At 39.0% G+C, this 26624-nt stretch overlaps 1 protein-coding gene across 1 annotated transcript in view; it reads right to left on the reverse strand.

The window, feature by feature from the left end:
* LOC141106122 (phospholipid-transporting ATPase IC-like) overlaps positions 1-26624 on the reverse strand; it is a 210469-nt gene that overhangs the window by 157111 nt on the left and 26734 nt on the right. The window lies entirely within an intron of this gene.

Consider the following 26624-nt stretch of genomic DNA (forward strand, 5'->3'; position numbering starts at 1 on the left):
TTGCACTCAATGGGAAACTTGAGTCTGAGACCACTACACCACAACCACCTTCTTGAAATTAAATTTGCATCAGAGTTCACCCATCACATCAAATTCCCCCATACATCAGAGGACTCCCATCGCATCGGAATACCCCCATCACATCAGGGCCCCCCCTGGAGAGAGTCCCGTCATCCATCTCTCATCCAGGCCAAACTGAGCCTGGTGCTCAAGGCACCCTGGGGTAACCCAAACACTTTATTTTCAGACACTGTATTTGATGTGCATTGTCTGCACGATGGCTACCAGAAAGAAAACCTGCTGAATCTAGCAAAATCTCAACTGTGTTCCCATCATTATACCAGCTTAGCAAAACGGTTTAATTCCTAAAGCTTAATTTCAAGCATGACAATTTTAAAAATTGACATTGATCCAGCTTGGACCAATGTAAGTATGTATGTGCCATACCTGTGAGATCCCTGTAGAAGCTGAAAATCACTGTAGTAGGCACCACTACTACGGTGATCGCTACTAAATCCCGGGTCCCGTGCTGAGCTGTTGCCCTTCTGCTTACTGAACACAGAAAGGTGCTTGGCAGTTTGAGTCAAAGTCAAGCAACTATGGCAGTTATCATTCACAGCATGCCTTTTATGTAACTGCTTTTGGAGAAGGTTAAATTAATGAGTTTACTTCAGCTTTAACAGTTTAAAAAAATTTTGAGCAAAAGTATGCATTTGACTACTTTTAATGAATTATCAGCATATCCGTGTTCGTTTTCCACAACTTGAATCAACAAGCCACCACTTTTCAGTAGAAATGTGTCACTGTCTTCTAAATATTTTTGTTTTTGGAATCAATACAATTCTAAATAGCAGAATAAATATTTCAGTTGATCCACTGATAAAGGGCTCCGCCTAATACACAATGTGAAAATACTCTTCTGGTCTTATGACATACTGAGTCATCAAATCATTGTGCAATTGCTAGGATTAATTTTGAAAAACAATTATTTGATATTTGGCCATACTTTTACTGTGAGGCTCTTGCAACAAATGATGGAAACATAAGTGTAGCACTTACCCCCGAAGGCTGATTAATTATTATATCCGTAATTCACGTTTACCACCCAGCCCATCGCAGCACATAAGAATAGAAACAGTCCATATTGCATTTTTCTCTTGCTTTTATTAAGTAACATAAACTGGGATAGGAGAAGGGTTTTCTGAGATACTCTTATGTTGCTTCATTATCTTTTTCCTCTCTGCCTTTCATGCAAAAATTTAGAATGTGGCGGAAAATAAGAAATCATGTTATGTGATTTCTTCATCAGGGAAGATGAAAGTAGATTTTTGATAGAGAATATTTGATAAAGAGTCACTCTGAATAACTTCTTCATCTGCAGAACTTTCCAAGAACAGTCTGTTTCTCTATATGTGTGCTTGTAGCTTTACCGCCACCTTTTTACCACTACTTCCCATCTATATGGTACTTCAAAGCTGAGCTAAAGAAAAGTCACTCTGAATAACTCCTCCCGCTTCACTGATTGGAATCCCGGGGCATTTGTTGAACCCAAAGTCACAGGCCACAACCACCTGTCTAACTGACTTGCATACCAACATCCCTCAGCCAATAGTAGTACCCTTCCCTTGGGCTTTCACTCACTTGATCGATAGTCAATGTACCACTCATAAACGACCGATCGCCCAGTTGTCCTCCGCTTAGTTGCTATTTCTTTTGCATGGTTTCTCCATTTCTGTCCTCCTTTTCTGGCACGCTCCCTTCCCAGCAGGGGCGTCAAATGACACCAGCGACCACATGCTGTACTGTGTCACTAACTCCGCTATGAGTCCCGGTCCCCCTCGCTCTCCAAGTAGGGGGGGGCTCTGTTGGCTCCCCGGAGGGGGAACCTCTCCCCTCCGGGGGACCAGGCTGGACTCTCGCTCCGCACTCGAACTCCTGACTCACCATGTGACCCGGCCTTTTATATAAGAGTCCCGCCTCCTGCCAAACAAATTAATGATTGGCCAGAACTCACACACAAACTACCTGTCACTCAAATCCCAAATAAACAAACGGGCCTGTTATATGGTACAAGCCTGCCTAAATTTACCTGAAATTATTAAGCTGGCAAGAAAAGTCACCTACATGAAAGTAGGTGCCCGCTACATAAGTATATTTATAGAATGTAATTGGAGAAGTATTGTAAATGCATATTAGGCTGAAACTGATTTACTGATGTTGATGATGATAAAGATCCTTTGGTAGTTTGTCATATTTTTTGCACGTACAAAACGAAGTATGCAACTTAAAATCATAAGTTGTATGACTAAGTTGTATAAGTTGTATAACCAGGAGGAACTAGGGGGAACTCAGTTCCACCACCTCTGGCTCAGGTCATCTAGAGTGGACATTTCTTTTAACTAGTATCTGTAGGCTTCATTGAAAAAAACACTTTAACAATATTCATGTTATAGTTTATTTCGTTTATTTCTTTTAAGTGCAAACAAAAGGAGTATCCCTTCATAAGCTCATAATATTAGTTAAAGCAACCTTAAAGTGTTTGTGAAGGTAAAACATTTTCTGCTATAGTTCCCTCTGACATAGAACAGTAAGCTCCGTAGTGGATGTTCTTTATAAAAATATGCAGTATAATAGCTTACTTCAGATCGCCGTTCGGCGTTGAAGTGACTGCCCGCTGTTCTCCTCTCCCGATGCGATAGCTGCAGGGGGAGGTGCTGGAAACCCCCGCTGACGTCAGCCGAGATGAGGAAAGGAGGCCCTCTAAGAAAATAAGCTATTATACCGCATATTTTTTATAAAGGACATCCACTGGGGAGCTTACGGTTCTATATCAGAGGGAACTATAAAAGAAAAATTGCTGTTATTTTTAGTGCAGGAGGGGAGGATCGGGGAGCTGAGGACAGAGGGAGACACAGACACAGGAGAGCAGGCTGCGGCTGATGGAGGTACGTAAACAGACCATGGTGTCAGAGCTCAGCAGCCCTGATTATCGTTGTCAGTTTACAGGGGGGGAGGGTATAGCCAGGCAGGATCAGGCAGATATTACAGGTGTTATAGGGGGCCAAATTACACAGCACAAGCACTGATCTGCATAACATGTTTTAAAGAAACAGGATCAATATTTTTTTTTTTGGGTTAACAAACACTTAACTTCCCTGGCAGTATGATTTTTTTTGCAGAATCATGAGGACAGAGTGAGTAGCTTTGCCTTGATCCTGCGATGCGATCCTAAGTGTGGATCAGGGTTTACCGCTTTTGGTACTGAAAATTCACATCGAGCCACCCTTTCAGTACACAAGTATTCATTTTTTAAAAATACTTTTCCTAGAAAATCACAAGACATGTTTTGTAGTATGCTTTCTAGTATGTTATACTTAATTACACTTTATTTATTCAGCTTCTTTTAGCAAAAGGTGTCCTGCACCAAGGACTGTAATAAAATGTGAAATAAATCATAATAAAAACCTAAAAAATGCTCTGCAATGTATAGTAGACCAGTGGTTCTCAAACCTGTCCTCAGGTACCACCAACAGGCCATGCATTGGGAATTTCTCTTAGATAAAATAGCTGTCCAAAATACCAAGCCATTGACTCTGATTTAAAGCACCTGTGCAAGATAAAGGAAACCCTGCAAACATGGCCTGTTGGGGATACTTGAGGACAGGGTTGAGAACCACTGTAGTAGACTATACTGGAAAGTACATACACATGAAAGGTACCTACATCCCAAAATTACTGCATGGAAAAAAATATATGAGGTATTACGGACTTTCATGGTACCACCATAGACACTACAAGTTTAAAAACTATATGTTTATTTGTGTTACAAAAAGTGTATAAAATGTATATCATGTATATCATGCCCCAAAAAAAAAGTAACGTTGATATTTCTCTCACAACTGGACTCATAGTACTAATGGAATGGCCCTAATGAGTACCATGGATCAGATGATACATTCCAGGTCTTCTCAACATGTTTCTATCAAAAACAGCAGATATGACATAACATAATACACACACAACAATGAACTATAAAAATAGTCATGCCATTGTTCAAAATTTAATATACAGTACATAGTCAGGGCTGCTGTTAGAAATGGTGGGGCCCCATACAGCCTTTCCCCTCCCAACCCCGCCGAGACTTTATCCACATACGCCCCGAAAATGAAAAAAAAAAGTAATTGGTCTGCTCCCACCTCCCGGGCCCCTTTGTTGACGCGATTAGGGCCAGGGAAATGTAATTTAAGCCCTGGCAAGTAAGGAGAAGCAGGGGGTGTGGTCTAGTAAAATCAGTTTAATAATTTAGGCAAGAATGAACAGTAAAGCTGCCCCGGGCCCCACTGTTTAGCTGATGAGGTCTGGGCCCAGTACAACAGGACCAGTTGTACTGCCTTATCAGCAGCCTTGTACTGAAGAAGAAAAGTTTGTTTACCCGGTGAGCCCAAATGGACCAATGCAGGGTAGCGCCAAGATCAAATCCCCCCCTCCCCCTGGATGTGGGAGCAATATGTAAATGAGGACAATGTCTGCGTGATGAAATACATATATCATTATTTAATCACTGATGAACCAATAAACAAGATGTGACGAAAAAAACTGATATATACTTACCACATTAAACCTGAGAATTCCTTGGATGTGTGATCCCATGATGCGGGACCACCTACAGTGCTGATTTTGTCCTTCAGGTGGTGGTCATCCACCTGTGTCATTGGATCTGCATTATGGATGGTTCCCTTCACTGCCAGCATCCCGTTAGTGGAAAGGATTGGCCCCCTGGGGGGCTTCGCAAAAGGCACATGCACAGTTTGGGATCAGGTCCACGAGGTCACCCGCTGATCTTGGCAGACACAGCAGGGCGCGCCAGTAAGGAGCTTTTAAAAGCAGATGCATCCTCTTGTAGGTTGCGCTGACGCTGGCTGGTGGTGGGCAGTTGTTTTGGGCTACAGACTGTCAAGGTGAGATATACAGTGCCTTGAAAAAGTATTCATACCCCTTGAAATTCTCCACATTTTGTCATGTTACAACCAAAAATATAAATGTATTTTATTGGGATTTTATGTGATAGATAGACCAACACAAAGTGGCACATAATTGTGAAGTGGAAGGAAAATGATAAATGGTTTTCATAATTTTTTACAAATAAATATATGAAAAGTGTGGTGTGCATTTGTATTCAACCTCCTTTTATTCCAATGCCCCTAACTAAAACTAGTAGAACCAATTGCCTTCAGAAGTCACCTAATTATTAACTAGAGTCCACCTGTGTGTAATTTAATCTTAGTATAAATACAGCTGTTCTGTGAAGCATTCAGAAGTTTGTTAGAGAACCTTAGTGAACAAACAGCATCATGAAGGCCAAGGAACAAACTAAACAGGTTAGGGATAAAGTTGTGGAGAAGTTTAAAGCACTGTTAGGTATAAAAAAATGTCCCAAGCTTTGAACATCTCACGGAGAACTCTCCATCATCCGAAAATGGAAAAATTATGACACAACTGCAAACCTACCAAGAAATGCCCGTCCACCTAAACTGACAGGCCTGGCAAGGAGAGCATTCATCAGAGAAGCAGCCAAGAGACCCATGGTAACTCTGGAGGAGCTGCAGAGATCCAGGTGGGAGAATCTGTCCACAGGACAACTATTATGTCGCGTACACACGATCGCACATTCCGACAACAAAATCCATGTTTTTTTTCCGACGGATGTTGGCTCACACTTGTCTTGCATACACACGGTCACACAAATCTTGTTGGAAATTCCGAACGTCAAGAACACGGTACAACACGTACGACGAGCCGAGAAAAATGAAGTTCAATAGCCAGTGCGGCTCTTCTGCTTGATTCAGAGCATGTGTGGAAATGTTTGCGTTGGAATTGTGTACACACGATCAGAATTAACGAGAACAGGTTTTGTTGTCGATAAATTTGAGATCCAGATCTCAAATTTTGTTTGTACGAAATTCCGATGAAAAATGTCCGATGGAGCCTACACACGGTCAGAATTTCCGACAACAAGCTCCCATCAAACATTTCCTGTCGGAAAATCCGACCGTGTGTACGTGGCATTAGTCGTGCACTCCACAGATCTGGCCTTTATGGAAGAGTGACAATAAGAAAGCCATTGTTGAAAGAAAGCCATAAGTAAGAAGTCCCATTGGCAGTTTGCGAGAAGCCATGTGGGGGACACAGCAAACATGTGGAAGAAGGTGCTCTGCTCAGATGAGACCAAAATTGAACTTTTTGGCCTAAAAGCAAAACGCTATGTGTAGTGGAAAACTAACACTGCACATCACTCTGAACACACCATCCCCACCATGAAACATGGTGGTGGCAGGATCATGTTGTAGGGATGCTTTTCTTCAGCAGGGACAGGGAAACTGGTCAGAGTTGATGGGAAGATGGATGGAGCCAAATACAGGGCAATCTTAGAAGAAAACCTATTAGAGTCTGCAAAAAAGTTGAAACTTGGGCGGGGGTTCACCTTCCAGCAGGACAACGACCCTAAACATACAGCCAGAACTACAATGGAATGGTTTAGATCAAAGCATATTCATGTGTTAGAATGACCCAGTCAAAGTCCAGACCTAAATCCACTTGTATTTTCCTATTGATATTTCTTGGGCATTATACAAGGCACATGAGAACCCACCTTTTTTCAAGACATGCTAGAGTGATCAGGAATCTTCAAACTACGGCTCTCCAGCTGTTGCGGAACTACACATCCCATGAGGCTTTGTAAAACTCTGACATTCACAGACATGACTAGGCATGACGGGAATTGTAGTTCCTGAACAACTGGAGCGCCATAGTTTGAAGAACCCTGTGCTAGACCATTATTATGCCTCTAGGATTAGGAGTGTGGCATCTTCCCAACTTCTCTTTGCTGGTGGACACAAGAACCTACATCTCTAGATATATATTTGGGCAGCACAGTGGTGTAGTGGTTAGCACTTTCACCTAACAGCAAAAAGGGTCGCTGGTTCAAATCCCACCTGCGACACCATCTACCTGGAGTTTGCATGTTCTCCCTGTGCCTGCGTGGGTTTCCTCCAGGTAATCCAGTTTCCTCTCACACTCTAAAAACATGCTGGTAGGTAAATTGGCTCTAATATGTCTGAATGTGTGTTAGGGACCCACACAAACACCACCCCATGTTATAATAATTTTCTTAATTTGCAAATAAGGATCATCTCTTCCTCAGAGAACAGTGAGCAGGGCATGGTGGTAGGAAGAAATTAGCAGCAGTACAAGCAACTTCCTGTAGAGGCGTGATGTCATTCCTGTGTACTGTCCGCCGCTTCCAGGAACCAGATATGTGCCACGGGCAAATACCTATGAGCACACAGCACTCGTGCATCTCGGATAGACAGCGGTTGCGCATCTAGATGCATTTGGTGCATTTAGCTGCAGGAAAAGCAGATGCAGATTTCCAGGACTGTTTATAGTGAAAGGCAACTGGTTTTTTCTATTAAACAAGGTCTAAATGGGCCATTTACATTCATCACAGTTGAACTTAGGAATGTGTCTTTGCAAAGTTCAACAGTACATGAAATCCTTTCTTATTTTTGCTTGGGGATAGAGTGCAGAGGGATTAGAAGTCTTGTCAGTTTTTGGGGATGTCTGCACTCCTGATAGGGTGAAGACACCTCCCAAATTTTGCCAGTTTCTCCTTCAAATTTATTCACTTCCTGTCACATAGCCAAACAGGACGTGAGGGTAAAGCCCTACCAATGTCTTTCCTTGGGGACACACAGGTCAATCTAAATAGTTTCCCCATTAGGTAAATTGCACTCTAGCATTTTGCTCTGTACACCCCAAATTATTAGGTATCTTGGACTTTGAGGTTTATTTACTAATGGCAAATCCACTTTGCACTACAAGTGCACTTGAAAGTGCAGTTGCTGGAGATCTGAGGGGGACATGCAAAAAAAAAAAAAACACCATCTTTGCTTCTGCATGATTGGATGTTAAAATCACCAGTGCTACACTTGTATTGCAGAGTGGATTTGCCTTTAATAAACCCCCCCAAAAAACTAAGAATTTGGGGTGTACACAAAGTGGTAGAGTGCAATGCTAGCGTGCAATTTGCCTAATGGGGACAATAGTTAGATTGACCTGTGTGTCCCCAAGGAAAGACATTGGTAGGGTTTTACCCTCACTTCCTGTTTGTCACAGGAAGTGAAGCCAATTTTAAGAAAAGGGACACAAAGCCCAACCTAAAAAAGACAATCTGGGGGTTCTAACACTCACTTGGTTTCCCTCAAATGCTCACAATTAGAATAGGATTGTCTTGAGCTAGATTTTAGCGCAGTGCTCTAAATCAGTGCTTTTCAACCCTGTCCTCAAGTACCCCCAACAGGCCATGTTTGCAGGTTTTCCTTCATCTTGCCCAGGTGCTTTAAATCACAGTCAATGGCTTGGTATTTTGGACAACTATTTTAGATAATAGAAATTCACAAAACATGTCCTGTCGGGGGTACTTGAGGACCAAGGCTGAGAACCACTGTGCTAAAATGGAAAATTGAATACTTACCGCTCTGTAATTTTCCTTTCCTGGTGCCTATCCATGGCAGCATACGCACGATGCATGCATATGCTACCATGAAGGCACCAGGAAAGTAACTTTTAGACAAAATCACACCTGTTATTGATTTGCCATGCCAATCAGCCTAGTTAAGCTGCAGCTGGGAAACCTGATGCATGAAAAGTAACAACACATAAAACATAAAAATTTGCTACAAATTTTATTGGTCAACAAAACAGGACTTGGAAAAGAGCAAGGAAAGCAAACACCACATGTATGTTAATTTGAAACACTAACAGAATATAGTTTTTGAGGCCTGACCATTTTGCATAGGAAATTAACAGGAGTTAAAAGGACTGCGCCCACAAATGGATATCTATAACATTAGTCACAACATCTTGAGAAAGATTTTGCTAAATAATGCAGCATAGACAATTAAACCAAAGTGAACAACCTACAAACGGCACACATTGACAACATCAAAAATATTTCAGGGGAAAATATCCTCCACCCGAAAAAATACAATAAACCAAAGTAAAAAAAAAAAAACTTGCTTGAAAACACACCTGTTTTGCAAAGACATAACAAACAAAATACATGTGTTACAAACTCGATAAGGACACCCAAAGGTACTCTCTTGCTGGACACACACACACGCCTCTTTTCAGGGTAAGGTAAAGAATGCTATCTGCAAGCTTGTCTAACACTCCAGATGATGTCTATTTAGACGAAACATGTCGGGTTGAATGCTGCCATCAATACTGCGCCTTTTTATGTCCGCTAAATGTCTTTGAATACATCGCAAAATGTGAGTGTTTAATTTTACTCTCTTTTTAATAAACATTCCTTAAACGGTATCACACTATGTGGACCTTTGTTTTATTTCTTGGTTTCAACGTGTGGGCATGAGAAATTCCTCTGCTTGTTCCTCTCTACATCTAAACCTACCTGCCTGTTTATGAAAACAAACTGCTGATCTGTGCCATTTATAAGTCTTCATTGTGGTCGTGACATCTGGATCGTCGATGGTTTCATATCACACATAAGCTTGGTTGACTTAAGTGGTGTATACCCCTTTAAGTCCACCCCAAACATGTCTAGTCTGAAGACACTCTAGAAATGCTGTTTCATTGTTAATTGATGCAAACCAATATTCACGTGGTGGACTGTATTTTGTTATTTTATTGACATTTGTTGTTCACTTTTTATAGGGTGATTCAATTTTTTTTTTTTCATTTATTTTTCAGTATTGTTGATACACAATATCACATTTTTCTACCCAATATATTTAAGCGCTGCATTTTTTTCTATTTTGTTATTTGTGCTGTTTGTCTTCGGCTGTGCTGGCAGCTTTTACTATATAACACAGCGCGGTATATGATTTGAATTGTATTCCTCTACTTGTCCATATTGTATGGTTTTATGGTTAGTTCAGAGGTTTTCTGTCATCATACTGCTTACCCCTTTTTGTAGCCACACAGGTGAGTATGGGCCATGACTTATGAGGTGAGATATATATATATATATATACAGTATCTCACAAAAGTGAGTACACCCCTCACATTTTTGTAAATATTTTATTATAAATTTTCATGTGACAACACTGAAGAAATGAAACTTTTTTTACAATGTAAGGTAGTGAGTGTACAGCTTGTATAACAGTGTAAATTTGCTGTCCCCTCAAAGTAACTCAACACACAGCCATTAATGTCTAAACTGCTGGCAACAAAAGTGAGTACACCCCTAATTGAAAATGTCCAAATTGGGCCCAATTAGCCATTTTCCCTCCCTGGTGTCATGTCACTTGGTAGTGTTACAAGGTCTCAGGTGTGAATGGGGAGCAGGTCTGTTAAATTTAGTGTTATCGCTCTCACTCTTTCATACTGGTCACTGGAAGTTCAGCATGGCACATTATGGCACAGAACTCTTTGATGATCTGAAAAAAAGAATTGTTGCTCTACATAAAGATGGCCTAGGCTATAAGAAGATTGCCAAGACCCTGAAACTGAGCTGCAGCACGGTGGCCAAGACCATACAGCGGTTTAACAAGACAGGTTCCACTCAGAACAGGCCTCGCCATGGTCGACCAAAGAAATTGAGTGCACGTGCTCATTGTCATATCCAGAGGTTGTCTTTGGAAAATAGATATGAGTGCTGCCAGCATTGCTGCAGAGGTTGAAGGGGTGGGGAGTCAGCCTGTCAGTGCTCAGACCATACGCCGCACACTGCATCATATTAGTCTGCATGGCTGTCGTCCCAGAAGGAAGCCTCTTCTAAAGATGATGCACAAGAAAGCCTGCAAACAGTTTTCTGAAAACAAGCAGACTAAGGGCATGGATTACTGGAACCACATCCTGTGGTCTGATGACACTTAGATAAACTTATTTGGTTCAGATGGTTTCAAGCGTGTGCGGCGGCAACCAGGTGAGGAGTACAAAGACAAGTGTGTCTTGCCTGCAACAATTGGGCTGATTTACTAAATGTTTGCGCTATGAGTTGAGGCGCACGGCGAGGCGCAATGCACATTTTCATATTTACGAAACGTTTGCGCCGGTAACAGAGCACTAATCCCCATTTACTATAGCGATCTCAGCGCACAGGGGAATGAAATCTGTGCGCCACTATGGACATGGCGCACGGCATCTTCAATTCAATATTAACAGAAGATGGAGGTGCCAATATTATGGGGTGATGTGGGGTGATGTGAGAAAGTGGCTTTTGCGCTTGTTCAAATGCGTTTGTTCACTGTGCGGCCAAAATCTTAATAAATGTCAAGCAACGCAAATGCAATTGCATGGGTTGAACAGGCGCAACTCTAAACCTGACAATTTTTCATTTACGCTGCTTCACCTTTATGTATTTTTTTAATGATATTTGCACACAGGTCATGTTAGCATGTTACGTTGCCAACATGTGACATGTACCTTGCTAAAATTATGTAAAAAGACTCTCGCTCCTCTAGCTCCTCCTAAAAGGGCATTTAACCTTCCCCCTCTAATGCATATGATTTCCTTGGGCTAGCTTTTTCTTTTAAAGGGGAACTCCATACTCTATTCTCCAATGCTCTTGCCTTCCCCCTCTAACCCCTTGGATTTCCATGGGCTAACTTTTGCTTTTAAAGGGGAACTCCACACTCCACTCCATTCTCAAAAGGCTGTGAGCTGCCTTCACCAATCCAAACCACATCCTTTTTCAGGGCATACAACAGGGCCAGCTAGGAAAGGGGCGAGAAGAGCGATCGCCCAACCCCCTTCTGAACCATACAAGGCCACATGCACTAAACATGGCTGGCTGCCTTTGGGGCATGTTGGGCTCAGCCCAATACCAACCACAAAGCGCCTTGTACCCACTAGTTTAAAGGGGCTTTCCACATTCCGTAAAGCCCCCTGTCTGCACCCCCCCACAACCTCAGCCTAGGGTTGTGTAGAAGAGGCCCTTGTCTTCCCGAATATGGGAACAAGGTGGTTGACTTTTGGGGTGCCCGAGCCCCTCCTGCCCCCACGCATACACCCGCCTTTTATGGGCTGGCTTGCTGTGTGTTTGGCTAGGGCTTTGTTAGTGTGTGGGAAGGGGCACAATATTTTGGGGTGGCATTTTTCACGTGGGGGTTCTCATTTTAAGCCTTTACAGACCCAAATGGCCTTGTATGTATTGGGGGGCAGGCTATTTTTGGTTTTGTGTTAAAACCTTGCAGCTGCAATTTCAATTTGTATGTTTCTCTAAAGCCGTACATATTTGAAGCAGCATTTTGGATACATGCTACAGATGCACCACTTTACAGTATGTAACCCCCCCCCCCCCAGTTACTAGCTTTAGGGCTAGTTCACTCCATTGAAACGCAGTCCAGATGCTTTCCAGATGCTTTTCTGCGTGTGCATTTTTGATGCGTTCCAGTGCGTTTATGATACGTTTTTGTTGCGTTTCTGCTGCAGTCCAATACTTTTTTCCACCTTCTTTTTTCTTAAGCTTAAATAAGGACATTCTGGATGATGTGCTTAATTTTTGACGGGGGGGGGTGGCTTATTTTGTCCTAGCTGCATTTGGGTTGGTCTGGGCATGCTCAGGGACTGGGGGTGGGTTTTTTGTGTGCTTTTTGTGTGTGAACAGCACTTGGATGTTTCAGGGCATGCTCACAGAGTGTGTTTTTTGGGTTAGTAATTTAAGGACATCATAGCATGCTTTACCTTGTCCTGAAAAGAGGCAAGATTGTGTGTGTGGGGGCAGCAAGAGAGTACATTTGGGTATCCTTATCGAGTTTGTAACATGTGTATTTTCTATTTGTATTTTGTTTGTTATGTCTTTGCAAAACAGATGTGTTTTCAAGCAAGTTTTTTTTTTTTCACTTTGGTTTATTGTATTTTTTTGGGTGGGGGATATTTTCCCCTGAAATATTTTTGATGTTTTCAATGTGTGTCGTTTGTAGATTGTTCACTTTGAGTTAATTGTCTGTGCTGCATTATTTAGTAAAATCTTCCTCAAGATGTTGTGACTAATGTTTAAATCCTTAATAGATATCCATTTGTGGGCGCAGTCCTTTTAACTTTTCCTGTTAATTTCCAATGCAAAATGGTCAGACCTCAAAAACCATATTCTGTTAGTGTCTCAAATTAATATACATGTGTTTTTTGCTTTCCTTGCTCTTTTTCAAGTCCTGTGTCACATGCCTGATGAAGGGGTCCTGCGTGATTCTGAAACGTTGCACCTTTCTTGTGTTGTGATCATGCAATAAACGATCCGTTTGGATGTCACTTTGAGCCGATCCTTGGTTTGCTGGCAAATATTTACATTGTGACTTGAACCAGTATCCAGCTGGTTGTTGCTGCAGCACCCAAACCTCGAGAGCTTATACCAAGAATGTGTGCGATGGGAATATGACGTATTACTTGTTTAATAAAAAACACCAGTTGCCTTTCAGTAGAAACAATTGTTAGACCAGTCCTGGAAGGCTGCATCTGCTTTACTATTAATTTACATCCAAATATGTATTCCTGCAGCTAAATGCACCAAATGCATCTACATGTGCAACCGCTGTCTATGCGAAATGCGCGAGTGCTGTGTGCGCATAGGTATGTGCCCGTGGCACATATCTGGTTCCTGGAAGCGGTGAACAGCACACAAGAATGGCATCACGCCCCTACAGGAAGTTGCTTGTACTGCTGCTAATTTCCTCCCACCACCATGCCCCGCTCACTGTTCTCTGAAGAAGAGATTCAGACATATTAGGGCAAATTTAGACAGGATCCGATTTACCTACCAGCATGTTTTTAGAGTGTGAGAGGAAACCTTAGTACCCAGAGGAAACACACGCAGACACAGGGAGAACATGCAAACTCCAGGCAGATGGTGTCACAGGTGGGATTCAAACCAGTGCTAACCACTACATCACTGTGCTGCCCAAATATATATCTATAGATGTAGGTGCTTGATTCCACCAGCAGAGAGAAGTTGGGTAGATGCCACACTCTCAATTCTGGAGGCATAATAATGGTCTAGCACAGGGGTCTTCAAACTACGGCCCTCCAGTTGTTCAGGAACTACAATTCTCATCATGCCTAGTCATGTCTGTGAATGTCAGAGTTTTACAATGCCTCATGGGATGTGTAGTTCTGCAACAGCTGGAGAGCCGTAGTTTGAAGATTCCTGATCACTCTAGCATGTCTTGAAAAAAGGTGGGTTCTCATGTGCCTTGTATAATGCCCAAGAAATATCAATAGGAAAATACAAGTGGGTCATGGCACATCTACATTCCAAATTTGGCACTTAAGATGATCATGCACTGTGCAATCTGATTGGCCAATCTCTGTACAACTAAATATTTTGGCAAAATAGGTAATAGGAAGGTGTACTTAAACAATTAATTCAAATCATAGGAAATCAAACAGGCTCTTGCACTAAATCTATTTTTTTTAAGATCTAACTGGTTGCAGTGTATGGTCACCTTTAAAGATCAAGATCGGAAAAAAATTAATTTATTGGGTTTAGAAACACTTCTCTGTTCTTTGTATGTACTGAAAGATTTGGGTACAAATAGAAAAAAACACATTTCAAAGGTATATTAGCAGTAATAGGAATGAGATTAGCATCAAAAGGGTTAATTCACTGAGAACACAATGAGATGAAATCAACCAATTGGGTTGGGGCGTGTGCTATTATCAATGAGAAAACTGCAGTTACCCTAGCACCAGTTGCAGTTTACATATTTATTATCGTCTGCGTGCGCCGGTTCGCACGTTCAATCAATGACGTTTCCGGCGCAACAATTAAGGTGTGAACTGGCGCAGCACATTCGTCTTAGTAAATCACCCCCAATATGTGTTTTATTAATAGAAGAACACATGTTCATTGCCATAAATAACTTGGAGCATAACTTGTTCTAATGCTCTGTTGGTATTCCTATCTTTACGGTAATCAAACAAAGTTTATCTAATAAATGAGAAATAATCAAACATAAAAGGTTGATACCTCCCCCTTAGCGCTCATGAAATCACCAAATGATGTTTTAAAACAGCATAAGCAACCCCTATAACAATTTATCAATAATCTCAAAATATGCTACAGTGAAAACTCGTCGGATCATCTGTCTACTCAGCCCGGGAACACCGCCCCACGAGAAATTAGCTGAGTGGTGAGAGTTGGACAAGTGATAGTGACGGGATACTTTGAGGTTATACATGCCTGTTACATGCTTGCTTTGAATGTTATTATTGTAAGTGCGCATTTGTAAGGGGGGTAATTTTATCATTAATACATTTTTACTGGATTACGCTATGTGCACATTTCTTTTGCTTGTCACAAGCAATTTTTTCCCTTTTTTCCCACAAATAGAGCTTTCCTTTGGTGGTATTTGATCACCTCTGCATTTTTATTTTTTGCTCTATAAACAAACAAAAAAAAAACAATATTTTTTACTTTCTGCTATAAAACCTACCCAGTAAAAAAATTGAAAACAATTGAATTTCTTCATAAATTTAGGCCAATAGTATTCTGCTACGTATTTTTGGTAAAATAATTCCAATAAGCATATATTAATTGGTTTGTGCAAAAGTCATAGCGTCTACAAACTATGGGATATTTTTATTTATTTATATTAATTTATTTTTTTTACTAGTAATGGCGGTGATCAGCGACTTATAGTGGGACTGCAATATTGTGGTGGACATTTTGACACTAACTGACAATTTTGGGGACCAATGACACTAATAAAGTGACCAGTGCTAAAAATATGCACTGCCACTGTACTAATGACACTGGCTGGGAAGAGGTTAACATCAGGGGTGATCAAAGAGTTAACTGTGTGCCTAACCAGTGTTTTACTACACTGTGGGAGGTGCTTTTACTAGGAGAAGAGATAAAATGTAATCCCTGCTTTGCAGGGACACACATTTCATCTCTTCCCTCCTGTCAGAACTTCGATCTGCCTTGTTTACATAGGCAGACCACCTTTCTGCCTCTCTGCTTGCCTCATGGTCCCCATCTGTAAGGTCTTAGATTGTTCAGAAAGTTACCACATGGTCCTCAGCTTTGAGGATTTTAGGAAATAAATCTTAAAAAGACATCACTTAGACTGATTCATATGAGCCAAAGTGTATGGACTGGTGCTTGGGTGACTGGCAGCTTCTGTACTATTAGGAAAGATCCAGCTATTACCAGCAGCCCCTACAGGGGTAGCGCTACAATTAGATCTACAGTGCTGCGCTAAGGTTTTAGGCAGGTGAGAAAAAAATTCTCTAAATTTAAGAATTATTTCAGAAATAGAAGTGTCAATAGTTTATTTTTATCAACTCTTTTATTAATCTCTAACTCAATGATTCATTTAAAGTTCCCACCCCCTTGCCCTTCTCCTCCTCTTGATCTAACTCAATGATGTTGAGATCAGGGCTCTGTGCTGTGCACATAAGAAATGGGGTGCAGAAAAATGGCAGCAGATGCTCTAGACCAGTGTTTCTCAACCTTTTACGGTGAAGTACCCCTGCAGGTCTAAAAAAAATGTCCTAAGTGGGTGTCATGGTTTCTGGTTGTGTGTGTCTAATGTCAGTATGTGTTTATGATGATTTCTGTGTGTGTGTTTGTGATGGTTTTTGTTTGTGCGCAATATCATCATCAAATGCAGCCTCATCAGTATCCATAAATGCAGCCTCACCAGTGTTCATAAATGAAGCCCCACCAGTGTCCATAAATGCAGCCTGATCAGTGCCCATAAATGCAGCCTCACTAGTGTCCATCAATTCAGCCTCACCAGTGCCCATAAATGCAGCCTCGCCAGTGCCCATAAATGCAGCCTCACCAGTGCCCATCAAGCAGCCTCACCAGTAGACATGTGCATTTTGATTCGTTTCGAAAGGAAATTCGGACAAATTTTTCATCATTCGGAAATTCGCATACATCCGGATTTCCGAATTACAAAAGTAACTAATTTAAACGATCCGAAATAACAATTCAAATCGAAAAAAGCGAACAAAATTCAAATCGAATTGAATTCGAAAACAAATTTGAAAAAATAGAAATCAATTTTCTAAGAAATACAATAATATAGAAAATAAAACAATAAAGCAATAGAATAAAAATAAAAGAATAGTAAAGAATAGAATTTAATTTAATAGAATGTAATAAAATAGAACATGACCGTCTTCCGAAATTTGAATTCCAAATAGTATAAATTCGAATTTGAGAATAAATTGGAATATAATTCAAAACAATGGAAACTAAAATAGAAAAGAATAGAAAAACAATAGAATAGAATAAAATAAAATATATATTATATTTTATTCTTTTCTGTTCTATTGTTTTTCTTTTCTCTTCTTTTTTATTCTACTCTAATCTTTTCTATTCGAATTTGAATTCATTCTATACAAAATTCGAATTTCTTATAGAGCAAAATCGAATTTGAATAGAAAAGATTAGAATAGATTAGTTTCGAAATTCGAAAAAAGTTTGACCGAATTCGAAAAAAGTTGATCAAATTTTAAAAATTTGATCAAATTCGAAAAAAATCTACCGGATTTCAAAAAAACTATCAAATTCGAAAATAATCTACCGCATTCGAAAAAATTTGACCGAATTCGAAGAAGTAAACTATATATAACCATTTTCCAAAATTTGAATTTCGTATAGAATGAAATCGAATTAGAATAGAAAAGATTAGAATAGAATAGAAAATAATAGAAAAGAATAAACTAGAATAACAATAGAACAGAATAGAATAAAAGATATATTATATCTTTTATTCTATTTTGTTCTATTGTTTTTCTAGTCTACTCTTTTCTATTATTTTCTATTCAAATCTTTTCTATTCGAATTCAAATTCATGCTATACGAAATTCAAAAAAACTATCAAATTCGAAAAAAATCTACCGCATTCGAAAAAATTTGACCGAATTCGAAGAAGTAAACTATATATAACCATTTTCCAAAATTTGAATTTCGTATAGAATTAAATCGAATTAGAATAGAAAAGATTAGAATAGAATAGAAAATGATAGAAAAGAATAAACTAGAATAACAATAGAACAGAATAGAATAAAAGATATATTATATTTTATTCTATTTTGTTCTATTGTTTTTCTAGTCTACTCTTTTCTATTATTTTCTATTCAAATCTTTTCTATTCGAATTCAAATTCATGCTATACGAAATTCGAACTTCTGAAGCCATCTTCCGAAATTCAAATTTCGTATAGAATGAATTCAAATTTGAATAGAAAAGATTACAATAGAATAGAAAAGAAAATAATAGAAAAGAATAGCATAGAAAAACAATAGAACAGACTAAAAAAAAAATATTATATATAAATAATTTTTTTTTATTCTGTTGTATTGTTTTTCTATGCTATTCTTTTCTATTATTTTCTATTCTATTCTAATCTTTTCTATTCAAATTTGAATTCATTCCATACAAAATTCAAATTTCGGGAGATGGCTTCTGAAGTTCGAATTTCGTATAGAATGAATTTGAATTTGAATAGAAAAGATTTAAATAGAAAAGAATAGACTAGAAAAACAATAGAACAGAATAGAAAAATATATAATAAATATAAATCTATCTATCTATCTATCTATCTATCTATCTATCTATCTATCTATCTATCTATCTATCTATCTATATAGATAGATATATTTATATCCGACATTTGTATTTATTTATATCCGAAATTTGAATTTCATATAGATTGAAATCGAATTTGAATAGAAAAGATTAGAATAGAAAATAATAGAGAAGAATAGCATAGAAAACAATAGAACAGAATAGAAAAATATATAACATATATATAAAACACCTTCCGAAATTAGAATTTCGTATAGAATGAAATTGAATTCGAATAGAAAAGATTAGAGTAGAATAGTAAATACTAGAAAAGAATAGCATAGAAAAACAATAGCACAGAACAGAAAAAAATATTTTATATATATACAGTATATATATATATATATATATATATATATATATATATATATATATATATATATAGATAGATAGATAGATAGATAGATAGATAGATAGATAGATAGATAGATAGATATAACATCTGAAATTTGAATTTTGTATAGAATGAAATCGAATTCCAATAGAAAAGAATAGAATAGAAAAGAATAGCATAGAAAAACAATAGACAATAAACAATAAAAAAATTGGTTGAATTTTTTCGAATGCGGTAGAATTATTTAGAATTTAATAGATTTTCGAATTCGGTAGATTTTTTTTCGAATGCGGTAGATGTTTTTCGAATGCGGTCAAACTTTTTCGAATACGAAACAAATCCCGAAAACGAATGTAACGAATTTAACTAAACGAATTTAGTTAAATAACAAATCGAAACAAAATAATTTTTTTCATTCTGCACATGTCTACTCACCAGTGCCCATCAATGCAGCTTCACCAGTGCCCATCAGTGCAGCCTGATCAGTGCCCATCAATGCAGCCTCACCAGTGCCCATCAATGCAGCCTCACCAGTGCCCATCCAATGCAGCCTGGTCACTGGGGCAGGGCAAATGGGGTGTATGGGGGGAGATGGGATGTGGGGGTCAGCTGGGGGTTTCTCACCTGGCAGCTCAGCTCAGCAGGTCCTTGCATGCCTTGACCTCCTGGGGGTGATGTTCCTGGTCCTGGGGTAAAGTTGCTGCCAGCACCCAGCCCTGCAGCCCGAGCCAGTCACTCTACCCAACACCCTGGCACACACTGCCTCCAAGACTCTGGACTCCGGGAGTTTTAGTTTCCTCTGCGATTGAGCACACTAAAACTCCTGGAACTGCCACTGCGGCCGTGCCCCTGGCCCTACTTTCTAGAGAAGGAAAAAAATGGCAGTGGGCAGCGGCTGCCAGCCTGGGGGGAAATTGCTGCCTGCCCCTGCCTGGCGCCCTAAGCCTGATGACTACTTGTGCTGCCTTATGGTGGCACCAGCTCTGGGCGGTGTACCCCCTGCCCTTGGTGCGCGCACCCCCAGGGGTACGCGTACCACAGGTTGAGAAACACTGCTCTAGACTGATGAGTCAAAATGTAAAAATATTTGGCTGTAGCAGGAGGCAGCTTGTTTATGAAGAGCTGGAGAGTGGTACAATAATGAGTGTCTTCAGGCAACAGTGAAGCATGATGAAGGTTCTTTGTAAGTTTGGGGCTGCATTTCTGCATATGGAAATAGAGATTTGGTCAGGATCACTGATGTCGTCAATGCTGATAGATACAGGCAGATGCTTACTGTATACATCATGTCATACCATCAGGGAGGCGTATTATTGGCCCCAAATTTATTCTGTAGCAGGACAACGCCCCCAAACATGCAGCCAATATCAGTAAGAGTTATCTTCAGAGTAAAGAAGAACAAGGAGTGCTCGAAGTGATGGTTTGGCCCCCACACAGGGCCGGTGCTACCGCTAGGCAAACTAGGCAGCTGCCTGGGGCTCACTGCTACCTAGGGCGCAGCCACAGCCGCTGGTTTCCCTACTCTAAAAATGCAGCCTCACTAGTGTCCATCAATTCAGCCTCACCAGTGCCCATAAATGCAGCCTCGCCAGTGCCCATAAATGCAGCCTCACCAGTGCCCATCAAGCAGCCTCACCAGTAGACATGTGCATTTTGATTCGTTTCGAAAGGAAATTCGGACAAATTTTTCATCATTCGGAAATTCGCATACATCCGGATTTCCGAATTACAAAAGTAACTAATTTAAACGATCCGAAATAACAATTCAAATCGAAAAAAGCGAACAAAATTCAAATCGAATTGAATTCGAAAACAAATTTGAAAAAATAGAAATCAATTTTCTAAGAAATACAATAATATAGAAAATAAAACAATAAAGCAATAGAATAAAAATAAAAGAATAGTAAAGAATAGAATTTAATTTAATAGAATGTAATAAAATAGAACATGACCGTCTTCCGAAATTTGAATTCCAAATAGTATAAATTCGAATTTGAGAATAAATTGGAATATAATTCAAAACAATGGAAACTAAAATAGAAAAGAATAGAAAAACAATAGAATAGAATAAAATAAAATATATATTATATTTTATTCTTTTCTGTTCTATTGTTTTTCTTTTCTCTTCTTTTTTATTCTACTCTAATCTTTTCTATTCGAATTTGAATTCATTCTATACAAAATTCGAATTTCTTATAGAGCAAAATCGAATTTGAATAGAAAAGATTAGAATAGATTAGTTTCGAAATTCGAAAAAAGTTTGACCGAATTCGAAAAAAGTTGATCAAATTTTAAAAATTTGATCAAATTCGAAAAAAATCTACCGGATTTCAAAAAAACTATCAAATTCGAAAATAATCTACCGCATTCGAAAAAATTTGACCGAATTCGAAGAAGTAAACTATATATAACCATTTTCCAAAATTTGAATTTCGTATAGAATGAAATCGAATTAGAATAGAAAAGATTAGAATAGAATAGAAAATAATAGAAAAGAATAAACTAGAATAACAATAGAACAGAATAGAATAAAAGATATATTATATCTTTTATTCTATTTTGTTCTATTGTTTTTCTAGTCTACTCTTTTCTATTATTTTCTATTCAAATCTTTTCTATTCGAATTCAAATTCATGCTATACGAAATTCAAAAAAACTATCAAATTCGAAAAAAATCTACCGCATTCGAAAAAATTTGACCGAATTCGAAGAAGTAAACTATATATAACCATTTTCCAAAATTTGAATTTCGTATAGAATTAAATCGAATTAGAATAGAAAAGATTAGAATAGAATAGAAAATGATAGAAAAGAATAAACTAGAATAACAATAGAACAGAATAGAATAAAAGATATATTATATTTTATTCTATTTTGTTCTATTGTTTTTCTAGTCTACTCTTTTCTATTATTTTCTATTCAAATCTTTTCTATTCGAATTCAAATTCATGCTATACGAAATTCGAACTTCTGAAGCCATCTTCCGAAATTCAAATTTCGTATAGAATGAATTCAAATTTGAATAGAAAAGATTACAATAGAATAGAAAAGAAAATAATAGAAAAGAATAGCATAGAAAAACAATAGAACAGACTAAAAAAAAAATATTATATATAAATAATTTTTTTTTATTCTGTTGTATTGTTTTTCTATGCTATTCTTTTCTATTATTTTCTATTCTATTCTAATCTTTTCTATTCAAATTTGAATTCATTCCATACAAAATTCAAATTTCGGGAGATGGCTTCTGAAGTTCGAATTTCGTATAGAATGAATTTGAATTTGAATAGAAAAGATTTAAATAGAAAAGAATAGACTAGAAAAACAATAGAACAGAATAGAAAAATATATAATAAATATAAATCTATCTATCTATCTATCTATCTATCTATCTATCTATCTATCTATCTATCTATCTATCTATCTATCTATCTATCTATCTATCTATATAGATAGATATATTTATATCCGACATTTGTATTTATATCTTTTATTCTATTTTGTTCTATTGTTTTTCTAGTCTACTCTTTTCTATTATTTTCTATTCAAATCTTTTCTATTCGAATTCAAATTCATGCTATACGAAATTCAAAAAAACTATCAAATTCGAAAAAAATCTACCGCATTCGAAAAAATTTGACCGAATTCGAAGAAGTAAACTATATATAACCATTTTCCAAAATTTGAATTTCGTATAGAATTAAATCGAATTAGAATAGAAAAGATTAGAATAGAATAGAAAATGATAGAAAAGAATAAACTAGAATAACAATAGAACAGAATAGAATAAAAGATATATTATATTTTATTCTATTTTGTTCTATTGTTTTTCTAGTCTACTCTTTTCTATTATTTTCTATTCAAATCTTTTCTATTCGAATTCAAATTCATGCTATACGAAATTCGAACTTCTGAAGCCATCTTCCGAAATTCAAATTTCGTATAGAATGAATTCAAATTTGAATAGAAAAGATTACAATAGAATAGAAAAGAAAATAATAGAAAAGAATAGCATAGAAAAACAATAGAACAGACTAAAAAAAAAATATTATATATAAATAATTTTTTTTTATTCTGTTGTATTGTTTTTCTATGCTATTCTTTTCTATTATTTTCTATTCTATTCTAATCTTTTCTATTCAAATTTGAATTCATTCCATACAAAATTCAAATTTCGGGAGATGGCTTCTGAAGTTCGAATTTCGTATAGAATGAATTTGAATTTGAATAGAAAAGATTTAAATAGAAAAGAATAGACTAGAAAAACAATAGAACAGAATAGAAAAATATATAATAAATATAAATCTATCTATCTATCTATCTATCTATCTATCTATCTATCTATCTATCTATCTATCTATCTATCTATCTATCTATCTATCTATATAGATAGATATATTTATATCCGACATTTGTATTTATTTATATCCGAAATTTGAATTTCATATAGATTGAAATCGAATTTGAATAGAAAAGATTAGAATAGAAAATAATAGAGAAGAATAGCATAGAAAACAATAGAACAGAATAGAAAAATATATAACATATATATAAAACACCTTCCGAAATTAGAATTTCGTATAGAATGAAATTGAATTCGAATAGAAAAGATTAGAGTAGAATAGTAAATACTAGAAAAGAATAGCATAGAAAAACAATAGCACAGAACAGAAAAAAATATTTTATATATATACAGTATATATATATATATATATATATATATATATATATATATATATATATATAGATAGATAGATAGATAGATAGATAGATAGATAGATAGATAGATAGATAGATAGATAGATATAACATCTGAAATTTGAATTTTGTATAGAATGAAATCGAATTCCAATAGAAAAGAATAGAATAGAAAAGAATAGCATAGAAAAACAATAGACAATAAACAATAAAAAAATTGGTTGAATTTTTTCGAATGCGGTAGAATTATTTAGAATTTAATAGATTTTCGAATTCGGTAGATTTTTTTTCGAATGCGGTAGATGTTTTTCGAATGCGGTCAAACTTTTTCGAATACGAAACAAATCCCGAAAACGAATGTAACGAATTTAACTAAACGAATTTAGTTAAATAACAAATCGAAACAAAATAATTTTTTTCATTCTGCACATGTCTACTCACCAGTGCCCATCAATGCAGCTTCACCAGTGCCCATCAGTGCAGCCTGATCAGTGCCCATCAATGCAGCCTCACCAGTGCCCATCAATGCAGCCTCACCAGTGCCCATCCAATGCAGCCTGGTCACTGGGGCAGGGCAAATGGGGTGTATGGGGGGAGATGGGATGTGGGGGTCAGCTGGGGGTTTCTCACCTGGCAGCTCAGCTCAGCAGGTCCTTGCATGCCTTGACCTCCTGGGGGTGATGTTCCTGGTCCTGGGGTAAAGTTGCTGCCAGCACCCAGCCCTGCAGCCCGAGCCAGTCACTCTACCCAACACCCTGGCACACACTGCCTCCAAGACTCTGGACTCCGGGAGTTTTAGTTTCCTCTGCGATTGAGCACACTAAAACTCCTGGAACTGCCACTGCGGCCGTGCCCCTGGCCCTACTTTCTAGAGAAGGAAAAAAATGGCAGTGGGCAGCGGCTGCCAGCCTGGGGGGAAATTGCTGCCTGCCCCTGCCTGGCGCCCTAAGCCTGATGACTACTTGTGCTGCCTTATGGTGGCACCAGCTCTGGGCGGTGTACCCCCTGCCCTTGGTGCGCGCACCCCCAGGGGTATGCGTACCACAGGTTGAGAAACACTGCTCTAGACTGATGAGTCAAAATGTAAAAATATTTGGCTGTAGCAGGAGGCAGCTTGTTTATGAAGAGCTGGAGAGTGGTACAATAATGAGTGTCTTCAGGCAACAGTGAAGCATGATGAAGGTTCTTTGTAAGTTTGGGGCTGCATTTCTGCATATGGAAATAGAGATTTGGTCAGGATCACTGATGTCGTCAATGCTGATAGATACAGGCAGATGCTTACTGTATACATCATGTCATACCATCAGGGAGGCGTATTATTGGCCCCAAATTTATTCTGTAGCAGGACAACGCCCCCAAACATGCAGCCAATATCAGTAAGAGTTATCTTCAGAGTAAAGAAGAACAAGGAGTGCTCGAAGTGATGGTTTGGCCCCCACACAGGGCCGGTGCTACCGCTAGGCAAACTAGGCAGCTGCCTGGGGCTCACTGCTACCTAGGGCGCAGCCACAGCCGCTGGTTTCCCTACTCTCCAGTCTCCACTGGCTCAAGGTGACATCTCCAGAGCAGGGGCAGATTGACCATAATAAACAATTAGTGTGCAGAGTGTGCAGTGGCACCACCCCAGCCTGGATGCAGCATGGAGTCAGTGCATGAGTGCAGCTAATCATATGGCTCAAGGAAGGGAGGCGGGATCAGGAGTCCAATGGGCAGTTATGATCCTTCTCCCTTCCCCTCCTAGCAGCTCGGTGTAATTTTGCTCCTCCCCTGGCTCACCCCGGCGCCTCAGCTCCAGCCCGGCTCCAATTATGTCGCTCGCTCCCGAGTATTCCTGGCTCCTCCTCTGGCTCACCCCAGTGCCTCGGTTCTATCTCTCCCTGCCTGGCTTGGCTCAGAGTATGAAGCTCACTCCCAGGTATTCTTGGTTCCTCCCCCAGCTCACCCCAGCACCTTAGCTCTGCCCCTCCCTCCCCAGCCCAGCTCTGGGGAATGGAGCTCGCCCCAGGTATTTCTGGCTCCCCCAGGCACCTCACCTCTGTCCCTCCCTCCCCGGGCCGGCACCTGACTGTTCCCGAGTGTGCTCTAGCACCCCAGCAGCACATCTGACCTGGGGTCCCCATCCATCTATTAGTCCTCCTCTTCTCTGCCAGGATCGTCCCTTCTTCTCCAGTGCCCAAGATAGAAAAAAAAACAGGAGCTGCTCCAGGCTGTCAAGGCTGAGGACCTGGGCATCATGGTGGCGAAGCTGCTGCAGTGACCCAAGGCAGGTAAAGCCAGTGAGTACACCCACCCAACTACCTACCTACCGACATACCCACCTACTCTGATGATGGGTTTAATGGGATCAGTCATTATATCAGATTAAAGCAGGGAGGGGGGTTTTGGTTATCAGGATAGGCTGCGGGCAGGGGTGGGCTAACCATTTGGGCACTCGGGCATCCAGCTGGAGTCCCAGAGCCCAGTGCCAGAACAAGTTCCAGCACTTGGCTACACTAATTCAACTCCTACTGCAGGGGAGATTACACTGCAAGGGATTACATGGGGGGGATTTATACGGGGGGGGGGGGTAAAGAGGGGAATAGATGTGTGGGTGGGATACAGTGGGGAACAGAGGTGGGGGGGTGCAGAGGGGGAACAGGCGTTCAGGGGACTACAGTGATGAAGCAATTGGGGTGATCTGAGGTGTAAATGAGGAAGAATTGTGGTGATCTGAGACCTGAAAATACAGGAATTAGGGTGATTTGAGGTGTGGAGGTTCAAGTCCACCTTTGTAGAAAAATAATAAATGCAGATCTTTTTGCAGGTAAAAAAAAAGAATGTGTAGTTATTATTTGTTTTACTAATAGTCTGTAAAGCATTGTCGGTGTATCGGTCTGCTCGTACGGACAGGTATTTACAGAGCTAGCCTGTCCATATACTGCCCTTACCTGTCCATTAGGGATGGGTGAACGGTTCAGCCAATATACGGTGTTCGGGGCCGTTCGAAAG

The sequence above is a fragment of the Aquarana catesbeiana genome, linkage group LG01, assembly GCF_042186555.1.
Source record: "Aquarana catesbeiana isolate 2022-GZ linkage group LG01, ASM4218655v1, whole genome shotgun sequence".
NCBI lineage: Eukaryota > Metazoa > Chordata > Amphibia > Anura > Ranidae > Aquarana > Aquarana catesbeiana.